General features: G+C 32.1%; 1 long non-coding RNA gene across 2 annotated transcripts; it reads left to right on the top strand.

Moving 5' to 3' along the window:
• The first annotated feature begins 8,393 nt into the window (after nt 1-8,393).
• Nucleotides 8,394-12,342, top strand: LOC146914185 (uncharacterized). Of its 2 annotated transcripts, XR_015014023.1 has the most exons (8): nt 8,423-8,844; nt 9,311-9,467; nt 9,674-9,725; nt 9,896-9,953; nt 10,563-10,761; nt 10,853-10,949; nt 11,526-11,680; nt 12,075-12,342. It is a non-coding gene; the product is annotated as an uncharacterized LOC146914185 (long non-coding RNA). The 2 variants fall into 2 exon arrangements; XR_015014022.1 differs by lacking the exon at nt 10,853-10,949 and having other exon boundaries at nt 8,394-8,844.
• The last annotated feature ends 2,215 nt before the right edge of the window (nt 12,343-14,557 follow it).

Below are 14,557 nucleotides of genomic sequence, written 5' to 3'. Positions count from 1 at the left end.
GGATGAGATGTCGGTGAGTTTAAGAATTAGGGTTTAAGAATTGTAATAGGTTGTTAATAGATTTGAGAACCCTTTGAATTTGCATACAGTAAATTGATGAATAATTAGTGTTCTAATGATAGGACAATCATAGGATAAAGATTATGGTCAAGTTTGGAGAGTATTGGATCGAATAAGAAGTGGAAAAGATTTCCCCAAAGCGAAATCGCAGCTGAACTGCGATTTTGCTGTCAATGTACAAAACGCGTTTTTATTGTCTCAGTTTGACAAGTTTAAGTTCCGAACTGAGTTTAGGTGTAAACATAAAAGTTGTAGGTATGGATGTTAAATTTCTAATGCCGTTGGTCTCACGTCAATAGGATATATAGAACTTGAGTTATGGTCAAATTACTGCACGTAGGTCACAGTGAATTTTTATGGACTTTCAGCACAACTTTTCCGAATTTAAAATAAAAACTGGTATTGATCGGTACAGAATTGGTCTTAGGAGTAAACATGAAAGTTTTAGATAATTTTGTTATCTTTCTAGTGGCTTTGGTTTGACGTCAAAATGATGTTTGGTCTGTGAGTTATGATGAAAATACTACAGGGAGGTCTTAGCAAAATTGTACGGTGACAGCATTCTCTGTTTCATGTTTTTGCGTTTTGTTCATATGTTTCTGTTTTGAATTGATCTTTGTTGTAAACATGAAAGTTGTTGATATTTGTGATATCTTTCCAATAGTTTTGGTTTGACATGAAAATATGTTGTGGATAATTTATTATGTTTTTACAAAGATACACAGTGAATTATTGTTGACGTTTAAATACGATGTTATATGAAGTTGTTTATGATTGATGAATATGATGTTGTTTATTATCATTTGATATTGTTATATTATGATATGACATGAATTATTTATGTGATCCATATGTTGTCAAGATGTTAAGATGTTAAGACGTTAAGATGATAAGAGTTGTTAAGTCGTCAAGTCGTTATGAAGTCATCAAGTTATTAAGATGTTATGTTGTCAAGATATCAAGATGTTAGGATGTCATAGATGTTCATGAAGTTGTCTAAGTTGTAGGAAGTTGAGTCCATTGCATACTCATTAAAGTTGGGGGCTTTAGGCCCGGCAGCCTTGTGCTCATTAAAGTTGGGGGCTTTAGGCCCGGCAGCCTTGTGCTCATTAAAGTTGGGGGCTTTAGGCCCGGCAACCTTTGTGCTCAAACTACGTTGGGTGCTTTAATCCCGACAGCTTTATGCTCACATGTTGAAGAGCCTAATTACGCTCATTTATGTTGTTGAATGGTACCACATGCATTTGCATATCAAGAAGTTTTAAGATGATTTAAGATGTGAAGTTGTCGAGTTGTCAAGTTGTTAAGTTGTCAAGATGCTAAGATGATTTGAGATGTTAAGAGTTACATAGTCGAGTTGAGTCGCATTGTCGAGTTAAGTGAGGTTTGATTATGAAGTTTGATTGTGATTTGATGATTATGATTTAATGATGATGCTTGTTTATGAAGTTGATTATGAACTTGATTATGAAGTTGCTTTCGATAAATGCTATGTTTTGATAATGATACTTATGTGAATTATATGATGATGCTTACGATTATATTTGGTGTTAGATATTGATGCTTATGATCATGATTTAAGATAAGATATTTTCTGAATAATAATTGAGATTACTTGATGAAGTATATGACTAATGTAGAAAGGATAATGACACTAGTTAAGAAAGTTTAAGTTATTAGATATGATTAATGAATTATAAGATGTTTAAGTTGTTGAATGTACTTTATATGATTTATATGCTTAATATTATTGTTTGGGAAATCTCACCCCTCTGCTTGGAAATGTTGCTCTTCGTATGGGTAACTTGCAGGTAACCAGGATTAGTTGCGGTCATGAGTGGACTCCTCACAAGTGTGTCTTAGGTGCTCTGATACGTAACGGGATGAGATTATGTCTTTACTTTCTGTTCCTTACGTATTACTTTATGAATCTTTCAAGAATTGATGTTGAACTAAGTTTTATGAAATTTTATATTGAGGCCCTTGTGCCAAAGATTATTTAAGTTGTCAAACTATTCCGCTGCGAAGTTTTAAAGATTATGTTGTTATATTTTTGAAGGATAAATTATTATTCCATTTACGTTTTTTAAGAAATGTGACATTCCGTTTTATGATAAAAAAAACTCTGATTTTATTTAAGAAATTTTTACGTTGGGAAAACGGGGTGTTACAATTGGTATCAGAGCAGGTCGGTCCGTCCGGCCAAGTAGAAGAGTCGTTGTGTCGTGTCGTCATGTTTTCTAGTTAGTAGTTATGTTTTATTATGTGATCATGTTTAACTGACTAACATTGATGTGGTTTTGTGTTTTGTTTGAAGAAACAATAATTAAATTTATTTTCTCTTGTGCTTGAATTTCGAGGACGAAATTCTTTTAAGTTGGGGAGAGTTGTAACACCCTCCTTTTTATTTAATTATTTTAATTAGTTTTAGAATATATTTATGATTGGAATGATTTACATGATTTATATGATATTTTGTTATGTTAAATGTTGGTATTTACTAGCATAATATAATTGTTATTTGGTGTAGAAATATATTTGTTATTTGTTATAGATATATTTGTTATTTGGTGTAGAAATATATTTGTTATTTGTTAGAGATATATTTGTTATTGGCGTATTATTATTATTAAGTGGCGGAGAGATATATTTAATTTAGAAATAAATAAGATTATGAGGAATATAGTAGTTTTGAGGTGTAAGAGAAATAAGAAGGGGGTTAGAATAGAAAGAAGAATAAGTTGTTGGGCCAAAATAGATTTAGGAAGAGCGTTTAGTATTATAAATAGAGAAGCTTAGGTTAGAAAGAGTTTACCGGAAACCGCTTTTTGGAAAAGAGGAGAACAAGAAAGAAGAGAAGAGGAGAGAAAAGTCAAGAGAAGAGGAGAAGACCTTAGGAAAGAAGAACGCTGCCGCTGATTCAGGAATTAATCTAAGGTGAGGGTGAGACTATCTTGCATTAATATTAAGTTGTTAAATCATTAGATTACATCTAACAAGTTGGGGAGAGTTTGTGAGAATTTAAGAATTAGGGTTTTGAGAGAGATTTGATGATTAGATGATGAAAACTTGTTGAATTGATGTAGAAATTGTGTACAGACCTTAGATAATCCATAGGATGATTATTGGAAGTAGTTTTGAGGTTAGAACCATGGAATTGGATGAGATGTCAGTGAGTTTAAGAATTAAGGTTTAAGAATTGTAATAGGTTGTTAATAGATTTGAGAACCCTTTGAATTTGCATACAGTAAATTGATGAATAATTAGTGTTCTAATGATAGGGCAATCATAGGATAAAGATTATGGTCAAGTTTGGAGAGTATTGGATCGAATAAGAAGTGGAAAAGATTTCCCCAAAGCGAAATCGCAGCTGAACTGCGATTTTGCTGTCAATGTACAAAACGCGTTTTTATTGTCTCAGTTTGACAAGTTTAAGTTCCGAACTGAGTTTAGGTGTAAACATAAAAGTTGTAGGTATGGATGTTAAATTTCTAATGCCATTGGTCTCACGTCAATAGGATATATAGAACTTGAGTTATGGTCAAATTACTGCACGTAGGTCACAGTGAATTTTTATGGACTTTCAGCACAACTTTTCCGAATTTAAAATAAAAACTGGTATTGATCGGTACAGAATTGGTCTTAGGAGTAAACATGAAAGTTTTAGATAATTTTGTTATCTTTCTAGTGGCTTTGGTTTGACGTCAAAATGATGTTTGGTCTGTGAGTTATGATGAAAATACTACAGGGAGGTCTTAGCAAAATTGTACGGTGACAACATTCTCTGTTTCATGTTTTTGCGTTTTGTTCATATGTTTCTGTTTTGAATTGATCTTTGTTGTAAACATGAAAGTTGTTGATATTTGTGATATATTTCCAATAGTTTTGGTTTGACATGAAAATATGTTGTGGATAATTTATTATGTTTTTACAAAGATACAGAGTGAATTATTGTTGATGTTTAAATACGATGTTATATGAAGTTGTTTATGATTGATGAATATGATGTTTTAAGATGTTGTTTATTATCATTTGATATTGTTATATTATGATGTGACATGAATTATTTATGTGATCCATATGTTGTCAAGATGTTAAGATGTTAAGACGTTAAGATGATAAGAGTTGTTAAGTCGTCAAGTCGTTATGAAGTCATCAAGTTATTAAGATGTTATGTTGTCAAGACATCAAGATGTTAGGATGTCATAGATGTTCATGAAGTTGTCTAAGTTGTAGGAAGTTGAGTCAATTGCATACTCATTAAAGTTGGGGGCTTTAGGCCTGACAGCCTTGTGCTCATTAAAGTTGGGGGCTTTAGGCCCGGCAGCCTTTGTGCTCAAATTACGTTGGGGGCTTTAATCCCGGCAGCTTTATGCTCACATGTTGAAGAGCCTAATTACGCTCATTTATGTTGTTGAATGGTACCACATGCATTTGCATATCAAGAAGTTTTAAGATGATTTAAGATGTGAAGTTGTCGAGTTGTCAAGTTGTTAAGTTGTCAAGATGCGTAGATGATTTGAGATGTTAAGAGTTACATAGTCGAGTTGAGTCGCATTGTCGAGTTAAGTGAGGTTTGATTATGAAGTTTGATTGTGATTTGATGATTATGATTTAATGATGATGCTTGTTTATGAAGTTGATTATGAACTTGATTATGAAGTTGCTTTCGATAAATGATATGTTTTGATAATGATACTTATGTGAATTATATGATGATGCTTACGATTATATTTGGTGTTAGATATTGATGCTTATGATCATGATTTAAGATAAGATATTTTATGAATAATAATTGAGATTACTTGATGAAGTATATGACTAATGTAGGAAGGATAATGACACTAGTTAAGGAAGTTTAAGTTATTAGATATGATTAATGAATTATAAGATGTTTAAGTTGTTGAATGTACTTTATATGATTTATATGCTTAATATTATTGTTTGGGAAATCTCACCCCTCTGCTTGGAAATGTTGCTCTTCGTATGGGTAACTTGCAGGTAACTAGGATTAGTTGCGGTCATGAGTGGACTCCTCACAAGTGTGTCTTAGGTGCTCTGATACGTAACAGGATGAGATTATGTCTTTACTTTCTGTTCCTTACGTATTACTTTATGAATCTTTCAAGAATTGATGTTGAACTAAGTTTTATGAAATTTTATATTGAGGCCCTTGTGCCAAAGATTATTTAAGTTGTCAAACTATTCCGCTGCGAAGTTTTAAAGATTATGTTGTTATATTTTTGAAGGATAAATTATTATTCCATTTACGTTTTTTAAGAAATGTGACATTCCGTTTTATGATAAAAAACTCTGATTTTATTTAAGAAATTTTTACGTTGGGAAAACGGGGTGTTACAGCTTGAAAGGCTCAAGGTACAAAAGAAAAATTGTCTCGTGTGTAATATAACCTAATTGATCGCCCGTAAAGAACGACCGCAAATTCAAACAAAAATAACATTCATATGGAACACTCACATATATATTGGAAGTATTTAAGTATCTAACATCCTAGAATGGATATGGAAATATTTGGCTCTAAATCTCACCGGTTATGCTATTTGGAAAAGAGATGTTGATCCTATAAGTACCTTTCACTAGCAAGCCCCAAAAAGTATCATGCTCTTAAATGTAAGAGTAAACTAGCCTCCACCTTAAATGATTTGAAATGAATACCTAAGACTAAAACAAATTTAAGCATAAAAAGAAAGGTTGTAAATGTAATGGAAAAGAAATAAATTTTTATTAGATAATACTTAAAAGATAAGCAACAGAAAAAGAAAAGAAATTGATTAGTCAGATCATCTGAGCTTAGCAAAAAGAAAAATGCAGAAAATAAAAAATAATGGGTTGCCTCCCGTTTAGCGCTTGTTTAACGTTTGAGTCCCGACGGTCAATAGGTTGCCTCCTATTCAGCGCTTCTTTTAAGTCATTAGCTTGACGAAATAGGTTGCATCCTATTCAGCGCGTGTTTAGCATCCCGAGCCTGACGAATATGCCTAAGTGTTGTTTTTAGACCTTTGAGCAGCCAGTTCTTCCCTTCTACTACTTGGGTCTTGCATATAGTCTCGAAGGTGCATGACTTCCTCAATTGGGACCTTGGCCAACCACCTAGTATGATCCTTGATCTCAACACGATTGTTCTTGCAGATGTGGGTTATTTCAAAAGGCTCATACCAAGCCTTATGCATGAGAGTAGGTGGATAGAAAAGTTCATGGGAATTGATCATAACTCTGTCCCTTCTTCTGAAAGCGTTCTTGTCTTTGATTTTAATTGGAAGCTCATCCATGAAGTTGACTTGTCAGATCTCGTCTTGTTGAACTTTCTTCACCTCTCCCATTGGTCTTCCCCCTGTTGTTTTCCTTGTTGTTCGTTTAGTTGTCACCAAGTTGATCGTCCTTTTCAGTTTGGATACCTTCAAGAAGTTAATACAACACTACTTTACGACAATTAGTTTAAAATTAGAGAGGTTGATTATGATATGTTTTTGACGATATAAAGTTTATTCCTAATTATAATTGATCTTAGTTTTTTTAATGTTTGTTCACTTAGACTTAACAGACTCTATGTAATGCAGACTCGGTCTAAATTAACTACTATAGTTAATACCTAAATTTTTTACTAATAAAACCTAGGACTTTATGACTATTACTAAATGCTAATCCTAATGCTATTGACTGACTCTTAAAATTAATTAACCTAATTAAAACTAGACTTTATCTAATGTAGATATTATAACGACTGTAACTTTTACTACGCCTCCCTAAAATGCAATGCAAAATAATAACCTAAACTAAGACTCTAAAAATAATAAAAATAAACGAACGGAGTTAGTTCCTAAATTGAAAAAACAAAAAGAAATGAAAAATGGTTAGTACTAAATGGAAAAAATAAGCTAAATGCAAAACAGAAAAATAAACTAGGTTAGTAACGACTAAAATAAATAAACTATATGATAAACTAGACTCTAAAAAAATAAAAATGACTCAACTATGACAACATATTTTTGGTATTTTTGAAAACGTAAAAATAAAATGCGGAAAAATAAATGACTGAAAAATAAACATAGAAACTAAGTAATTTGAATAGCTTAGTCGAAAATATCAACAATCCCCGGCAACAGCGCCAAAAACTTGATGTGCGGATTAGACAAGTGTACCAAATCATTTACCAAGTAATCAAATGATAAGTAGAGTATCATATCCACAGAAATTGTCATTTCGTCCAAACTGTAACACCCTAAAATTTTAAATTAAAATATTTGAATTAAGTTATTTTTACTTGATTTTAGTTGTTGTGTGTTGTGTGAATTTTATTTTTTTCGAATCAAATTAAATATAAAAATAGTAGTGACTAATTTATTAGATGAGATGTAGCTTATTGTTAGGCATAAACCAATAACCAAAACATATTTAAATTTTCTTAAAATAAATAATAGAATTTCTAGATTTGGTCTCCTCTATGTTGCATGCATGCATATCATTATAGGTGGGAGTGTTGACCAAAATTAGAGGTAATATGTTGGCATTAAAAGAAATTATGCGCATATACATAATTTCCTTCCAACACTGTTAGGTTTTTTTTTTTTTTTGACGTTAACACTGTTAGTTATTTGATTATAGGGGAGTTGACCAATTTATTTGATTAATTGATGAGTGTCCCATACAATTTGTTATCAATCTCTTTAGGCAAAATCTCATAGAACCGTGTAGGCAAATTCTAGTATTTTCCCATTCATGCTAATTTATATACCTTTGACTAGGGTAACTACTTTCATTCCCATTGATTTCCACTTTAATTAATTCCCTTGATTTTGTAACGTATTCCTTCTTACAAGTTACATCCATCAAACTCTCAACATTTTTTAAAATCATTCCCATCTACACAAGAACAATCAGTAAGAGAAGAAAAGAGAGGCAGAGTCTATTCCCCACAAAAAAATAAAAAAATAAATAAATCCATTCACTACATAATCATTATCATCACCTTTGATCATCAAAATAAGTCTACATCCGCTCTACTCTTTAGTAAGTCTTAAGGTAAAAATCTTTTTGTTTTTCCTCTTCCATTCCGTTGTTCATATGTCAAGTCTTTTTCCTTTAGAGTGTACATTCTCTTAAAGTTCTATTATCAACTCATCCATCTTAATTTTTTAAATGAAGTCCAGTTCTGCTAGCAAACCCTAAAAAAACCCTATGCAATTCCAACCAATTTGTACTGCAGGTTCCATTGGCGGGAAAACCCTAGGCAAATTTTAGGTTAAAAGTCTGAATTACCCTTCTGGTGGAAAGAAACTCAAAATGCCATAGTGGGCGCCAACTGGGATCATTTAAATTTGAGATAGGAAAAACATGTTTACACGTTTAATAGGGGCTAGCTATAATGATGGCTACTTTGCAAAACTGTGAACTGCCAAATAATTGACCAATTAGAGAGAAGCCCAAACATGACTACAAGCAAAAAGTCTTCTTTCAAGATATGATTTGAAGGCATTTTTTACTTCTCTCCACGTTTCCTATGTAACATTTCTTTCCTTCCTTTCTCTCTTTTCAAAATCGGAACAGAAACAATCACCACCTCCACCAACATAAATCCAAACCCTGATATCTTCTCCCTCACACTATTTTCCCCTTCTTTATCTTCTTTCCCTCACATGCTTCTCTTTGCCACCATCTGAACCTCCTCCCTTTCTTCTCCGATTCACAAAATCTCCTTCAAGATGCGGTTTTCAATTCGGCAACTGAAGATTAAAACATTTCACTCATCTTCAAATCATATCTAGGGTGAGCTGTTTCGTTCATTTATTCAATGCATTTATATTTAATTCATCAGTTTTTTATAATTTTTCCATCTTTAATTACTAATTATTTTACATTTTACATGTTTGATTGAATGCCTCAATGGATTTACTTTTACAACTCGTGTTCTTTTTTAATTATAAATGTGTGTTTTATATTTAGGCTTTGAAATTGTCTAAATCAAACAACACTCTTCGAAGAATTTCAAGAGTTTTTGTGTTTTGGATAAAGGGGTTTGATTTGTTTTGGTCAAAAAACGTTTTTTTTATTGGTTTTGTTTTGGATAAAGATTTTGTTTTTTTGGGAAAAAATTGAAGGTTTTGATTTGATTATGGATTTTGAGATCTGGGTTTTGTTTGTGTTTGTGTAAAAGTGTGAAAGTTTGGATTTTTTTTTTATACTGAGGATGGTTTTTAGGGTTTTTTATGTTTGGTGATTGATGGGTTTTTAGGGATTGAAGGTTTTGGTGAAGGATATGGATGTTTGTTGTTTGGAGAATAACAATCAACTGTTGCTTCTTGCTCATCTGTGTCTGAAGGCAGTGATAGTATAATTCAAAAGTCTCCAGGGATATGTAGCCCCATGGCTACATCCACACCGCCACATCGGTAATGTTTGTTATGTTATTTACGTTTTTGGTTGCAGTTGTAATTATGGATAATGATAATGATGTAGTATGATTTAATCTACATGTTTTATGCCAAATCTGCTATTGGTTTAATTTCACCTTCTACATTAGTTGCTGATTCACTTCTGGCAAATCTTTGATGTGACGTTCATGCGTTGATTTACACCATATGATATGTTTGTACAGGAGGAGAACAAGTCCTATAAGGCACGCTAAGGGTGGTTGGACAGCAGAAGAGGTTCATATTTGCTTATTGGAGACATCTGTTTTTTTTTCCTCCTTCCAGAAAAGTGGATTGAATTGGGAATTTTGTTCATTTGGTTTAACCTCTTTGACAATGACCATTTACCTCTGCATGTATATAAGTTATTATTAACCATTCTTATTGTGTTCTTCAATTTATTGTAGGATGAGACATTAAGGAATGCCGTTACAGCTTTTAAGGGAAAACATTGGAAGAAAATAGGTAACTATTTGCCTGAGCTAATGCATTTGACAAATTAACATCATTTATTATTGCTACATCATATATTATGTACGTCATATATTGTGTACATCATGTGATGTTTGATATTATTTTTAATGTGTTAAATGCTAATTGTCCAATCTTTCTATTGAAGTGGCAAGGATGATTGGCTAACCTTTTGTCTTTACTTCATAATCGATTTTTAGTTTCACATTTTAATTAGAAAGATTGAGGTCTGCACATTATTATTTTTATTTATAATTGCAGAAACATGATATACGCAATGAACTGTCTACTGAGTTCATTTTTGTTATTTTTTTGTGCCTTGAAATGTATGAAACATTACTTTGTTGAATTTGTTTTATTTACTCTTATCTAAGTGTTTGTAATCATGTGTTTTTTGTTGATTTTGTTGGCTATTGGCTTTGCCTCTGCACTTTGAGCTGGACATTTTGCCTCTGCTATTGATTTTGTTTGTAATCATGTCTCATAACTGGCTGTCTCATTTTCAAATAGAGTCTAGAAAAACATTTACTAAAAGAAACATAGATGATTAGTATGAAATATCATATGAGTGAACATATATCATAAATAGACATGCCATGGCAGGTTGACTTTGCATAAGGGAGATTCAGCCCTAACTACCGAAGCCCTAAAAATCAAGTTGAATGATCTATGGGCACATATAACTTTATGGGTGGAACTGTTGTTTTCAAAGTCACCGCTGCTACTCAAACACCAAAAATTCACTTTTAATTTGTGCCTTTCCTGGTGATATTAGCATGCACTAAGGAGGATCGATTACTTGGTTAGTTACTCTTCTCTTTTGAATAGTTTATTTTCATGAGTTGTTGATTCATTTCTCATATATACTTGGAAAAAAAAGATCATATTATTAGATGTAATTGGTCATGTTGTTGAGAAAGACACTGTCATGAAAACTGAGAAAAATGGAAAAATCAGCAAGGCTGTGGATGTGACACTAGAACATTTAGAGTAAGTCTTGATCTATTGACATTACTCAATGCAAAATAATTGTTGATAATCATGTGCCAGCTTTTTATTCGATTAATTTACACTACGTAGGGGGGAATAGAATTCATTGCACATTATCGGATGACTATGGCGTGAAAATGCAACAGTTTTTGGATAATCATGATTCATCGCTTCCTGTGATTGTTCTGCTACAACTATTAATATTGTGCCAACTTAAATAATAAACTTCTTTGCATGGTTGGGACGCTTTTTACATTAAAGATAACTCATAAGTTGAATATCTTAGTCTCCGTTCCATTTGTCGATATGTTAGTATACTCAACATAGTAGATCACATGATTTCCTTCTGTTTGAGCTAATTTAATAGTCATTATTTTTCAACAAACAAAAAATGCTTATTTAGACATGTTTTTGTTTCATCTTGCTTACCAGAATTGCATTATAATTTAATTGTCCCTTATAATTAACTAGCAAGGTTAATAGTTTTCTTTCAATATATGTTATAAGCAGCAAATGCTTAGGAATCGTTTGACTCAATATCTGATTGATACGTAAAACTGATTATTATTTGTGCAGAAATGCTTAGGAATTGTCTTGGCAAGAACCTGTGAGTTAGAGCCCAATGCATGATGGTTTTATCGGGCATGCGCCAAGTGTGTATCCAGAGTTAGAACTATCGGTGGTCATATTTATTGTGAGACACGCAACTTGGCAAGGACCGCCATCCCTAAGTAAAATATTTTTATTATTAGTTGCCATTGTAGATCTTTTATTGGTAACTAATATTAACATGATTTCTTTACATTTTTTGGTTTAATGTTCATATTCAAGTTATAGATAATACCGGAACAAGTACTTTAATTTTGTTTGATCGAATTGTGTGTCTGACTTTGGGGAGATCTATGTTAGTAATGTGTTTTCTTTTAATAATGTGTTTTCTTTTAATGGAATCCATGTTAATAATGTGTTTTCTTTCAATGGAATCCATGTTAGTAATGTGTTTTCTTTTAAGTTTTGTTTGCAAATGGTCTTGAAAGACAAATTAGGATCATTTCAATATTATATCTTTATTTTGACATGTTTACTTTATATATATTATTAACTCTGCCATTCTTTTACAAACAGAAGAAAATGATGACTGCGGTGTTCGACAAGAATAGGCGAATGAACCTGTCTAAGATGCGATCTTACCAATTGGAGCAAAACAAAGTTGATTTGCAATGCCTTTATTTTATCGCTGTTAACATTAGTGATTGGCCTATCACTCATGTGCTGATATACTGCCTCTGCTTTTCTGTCATTATCAGGAATATGATCTTCAATTTGATTGAGATTTGTATAAACTAATATTATACTTATGCTTAATGCCAACATGTTCTTGGCTTCTTTATTCTATACTATACTAATATCAAATGAAATTATTCTCCTTCTCCCCGCTATATTTACTGCAATCGATTGAAGGAGTTAAATTTTGAAAGTATGTGTTATTAAGTTTTTCTTAATTATTGGCTTATAATATTATACCCTTTGTCTAACATCACTTAGACAGTCACATAAAAGTTTTTCTTTAATTATGTTGGCTTTATTACGATTTAATGTGAAAAACTTTATAAGATAAAATGCAGGGTACTGTTTTTTCTTTGAATATCGTATGTTTGAGTGACGTAAAACATCTACTTTTCTATATGCATAGAATCAAAGGTCCTATATATAACTGCATAAGATTTAAGGAAAACTATGCGGGTAGGTGCAAGTTGACTGCTAACTGAAAATTCTACAAAAAAATTAGCAAAATTTCATCTTTGAAGTCATATTTTCTTTTTTCTCTAAGTTAGTCCCTTACTTAATGTTGTTGGCGTCCACTGTCAACTAAATTCTTAACATCTATAGCATGATGTTTTGGAAAATTGATGTTAATATAATTTCAGGTTTTATATTCTAAAATGATATATAAATGGTTCAAATGTAAGCTGAATATATTTCAATTTGTAATTTCATTTTGATTGAAAACGTAAATTGAGGGTATAAGTAAATCCTCAAACATTTGAAGCACACCCTTCGTCTCAGATTGATTGTCGTTCTTAGGTTATGCACGGTTCACAATCTAAAACTTCTTTTGTTATTAATGAATTTCAGAAGCACTCCCTTCGTCTTAGATTGATTGTCGTTCTTAGGTTATACACGATTCACAATCTAAAATTTCTTTTGTTGTTAATGAATTCCAAGTACTCTTATATAGTCTAACATGTTAAGTTAAATATCAATTGTTAAAATATATTAGAGTCTTCAACTCTAAAACACCCGCGCGATAGCGCGGGTCAAGAGTCTAGTTTTTATTTACATTCTGTTAAGAACCTCAAAGGCCTGCTCGCTCCTACGGTGCGGAACTAACCTTAGGGACATCTTGTGTCGAAGGGAAAGCACCTGAAGGTAAGGGTTTTTTCCCCATACGTTCGTGCTAGGAATAAGTTTGTGTTATGAAGGAAATAATGGAATACTTAACCGTTAAAGAGAAACCACCTTTGACAAATTAAAGTTGCATATAAGATTTAGTCCTAAAAGAAAAACAAGTGTTTATTATGTTTTGTACTGTGTTTGAAATGTTATGATTTATGTGTGATTGAATGTTGAATGGAACATTGTATTAGTTGTGATAATATGTGAATGAAGTACTTTAGCATGATGTCCCACGCATCTGTTCTTGGAAAAAAAAAATCTATAAAAAAAAAAAACATTGTCATTTGGTTTAGAGTATACACATCACATGTTTGAGACATGCATCATGTAGCATGCATGCTAGGTGCCTCCGTGGCTGAATTATCAAGACTTTGCCTCCGTGGCTGAATTATTTGAATTGTGCCTCTGTGGCTGAACTTTGCCTCCGTGGCTGAATTTTTATCCTGATCATATGAGTCTGCATATTCATGCATATGATAACATACATACTCATTAATAGAATTTTTTGCATAAATTTTATCTAATTTCTTTTATGGTATAGTGTTCTGTTATTATTTTTTTTTTTTTATAACATATACCTTCCGTTTGGCATGTCCCAATTTGGATAAGGAAATTGACCCTTACATTAATAAATTGTTGTAAGTACCAAAGATGAGAATTAAAGTGTGATGTATGATGAGAGCGTGTGCGGGGGGACATAAAGAATGGGTTTTCATTAAAGTAATCTTAGACTTGTGTCCTTTATCGAAGTCAAGACTCTATGGTTTTCATTAACTAAAACTTTTATGTTTATGATCCAAATGATTTCAGGAAGAGCCTCATTTGTTTTAAATTTTTAAAATCGATAAAGGCATGGTTTTCTTTATTTAACGAGAGTGCTAGCTATTCGAAGTTGCAGTAAGGTTTTGGAAAGTAGAATTATGTTCTATGATGTTTTAACAATATTAGATCGGCCCTTTTTAATTAAGGTTCTTTCAATAGAAACGAAAAAAGAAAAAAAAATGTAGTCCCTAACTAAAATAAATTAGGCGTAATGTCTCGGATTAAAAATCCGGGGCCTTACACAAACAATTCGCGTTACTTATTTTCTAAGTTGACGATATAATAAAAGATAAGGGTTAGATAGTTGCAATTTTTATCTGTTTGCAACA

The sequence above is a fragment of the Medicago sativa genome, chromosome 6, assembly GCF_051527215.1.
Source record: "Medicago sativa cultivar Bolivia chromosome 6, Bolivia_mono, whole genome shotgun sequence".
Classification (NCBI taxonomy): Eukaryota; Viridiplantae; Streptophyta; class Magnoliopsida; order Fabales; family Fabaceae; genus Medicago; species Medicago sativa.
The sequence above is the reverse complement of the archived record's forward strand: the minus strand, read 5'-3'. Positions and strand labels throughout refer to the sequence as shown.